Raw genomic sequence first — 2,323 nt, 5'->3', positions numbered from 1 at the left:
GTTCCCATCCAGGATGTAATTTATGTTCAAAATCAAAGTGAATATGTGTGGCCCAGAAAAAGCAATATCTCAGGAGCTAGGGCACACATCTAGGATACAGGAAGCCCTGGCTCAAGTTCATGTTCTGCAAAATTCAGATGAGGAGCCTCCCATATCACAGAAGGATGTCTTTCTATGCTAGATAGGTAGGTCTCTCTCTCTCTTGCATGCATGATGATGTTTTTTCACAGTCTTTTTATTCACCACAGCAGCACAGGATATATTTTTTTTAAACCTGAAAATGTTTGCCTGATGGAAAAAGCATTTCCTTCCCAGCTCCAGTGACTAGAAACTGATACTTTGGAGGAGGGGACAAAAATTAAACAACACTGTCACTTTAGGATAGCTGTTCATCAGGGTCTACCCCCCAGCTCCTGAGTTCTTCAGGTATTTTATATCTGCAGGAACCAGATCTTATTACCGTTTTAGCTTGCAAAACTCCCTCTGACACCACGCCATCAGGATTTGCCCACAGGGGTATTCAGTGACCAAGCACAGTTGGTCTCTCTTCTTCTTCTGAACGAAGATCAAATGGCATCTAAACAGAGGTCCACTCCTAATGCATCAGGTGTGAATCATGTAAGTGCATTTCTGGAAGATCTCTCTGGGCCGCTGGCCCTTGTCCGCCCAGTCCTGGAGTCTGAAATCTTTGCCCACAAAGCAACTCCTCTGGAGTTTGAAGGAAAAAGACAGATGCCTCAAAGTGGCATGCTGCTCTTATTTCCTTCTAGATCAGGAGAAGCAACAGAGGAGAAAATATGACACATGATAATTATTCTGCATCTTTAATCTGCATTAAGATATAGTTCAACGAGCCCTGTGTCTAGGCTTTCAGCATGTGGAATCCCATACACGACTTTAGAAGACTGATTTTTTTATTACATCTGCAGCTCTGTGCACAAGTTAAACTTTTTAATGAACCAAATCCTACCCCATATCAAACAACTGAATAGATTTCAGAGCTGCAAACATGCTGAAAATGACTGTTAAAAACACAATGAAACAGCTAGAGGCACAAAAAGCAATCTTTCCCCTGACCCAGCTCACTTTTGAATATTGAAATTCCATTTCAAGGACTCATATACTTTCCAGCTGGATTGATTGTCAGCACTGCTTAAAAAATACTAGTGATTGACAGAGATACTATTGGATCCACAAAGCAATCTTACATTAGGGATAAGATTCCTATAAGTAAAAACATGAATTTCCATACAGTTTCATGCTCTAGTTGCCCTATGACTTGCTGCCCATGCCTGTGGTCTTAACAATCAAAGGTAGGGAAAAAGGAGGAATAGAAGCAGGTTTATAATACTGCTTCTGGATTGCTTTAGGGAATGCTCAAAATGGAGCATAACACAGCCCACCACTCATCCATGATCCCCTAAAACAGGTGTAACTTAGTTGTCATAATCAGCTGCTAGATTTGACCTTGTATATGTTGCACTTTTGGGGACAACTGAATGGCCAAAGTCAATACAGCAAATCCTACAGGTTTCAAATGACATTTAATCAGGAAGCAGTGACAGATACTCAGGATTTCTTCCAAATCATTACTAGTCCAAAGAGACTGCAGATTTACAGGAAGAAGAGCATCAGAAATACCAGGGAAGCAGGTGGAAAGGGAGACAGGGAAAAAATTAATGAGGGTGGGAAACCAGAATTGCCATTTGCAAGGGCTAGGGACAGAAATTACACATAAATCAATATAAGTGATCGTAAACTGGTTCAAATCTGTAACATAGCAGATGTTCAGTGCACATAAACTGCTTTTAAAATGGCCAAAACCAGTTTAAGGTAAACCTGGATGGATATAGTATCAGACTTAACTGATTAGGTTAAATTAGTCTATTGAACTTCTGTCGCAGATCCCCTCCAGATTCAAATTAACTGACACACTGTAACAGAGAGCCCAGTGCTCTCTGTTACTTAAAGAGGAAAAGCAGCCCAGCCAGGGAGCAATGCAGGCAGGCAAGGTGCTGCAGCTGCAGGTCGCCAGGGCAACTGGCTAATGGGATAATTAGCCAGCACCTGCAGGCAGTCATATGACTGGATGCAGGCAGGACCCAGTCTGCATATAAGCTCCAGACTGGGGTCAGTATGGTACTCTTTTCCTGGTTACTACCAGGATAAGAGTTCTTGCCTAGGATACTTGGTTAGTGGGGGCTTATACTGCTGAAGGGGTGGAAGGTTGCTACATGTTGTTTTTTTGGAGCCCAGGGGCTTGTATTTATGCTCTAGTAATGGGGGGGGGGGTTGCAGATGAGGCTGTAGGGGGGAAAGAGGC

Source organism: Gavialis gangeticus, unplaced genomic scaffold (assembly GCF_001723915.1).
Source record: "Gavialis gangeticus isolate Ggan-Ray unplaced genomic scaffold, GavGan_comp1, whole genome shotgun sequence".
NCBI lineage: Eukaryota > Metazoa > Chordata > Crocodylia > Gavialidae > Gavialis > Gavialis gangeticus.
This window is presented reverse-complemented; position numbering follows the sequence as displayed.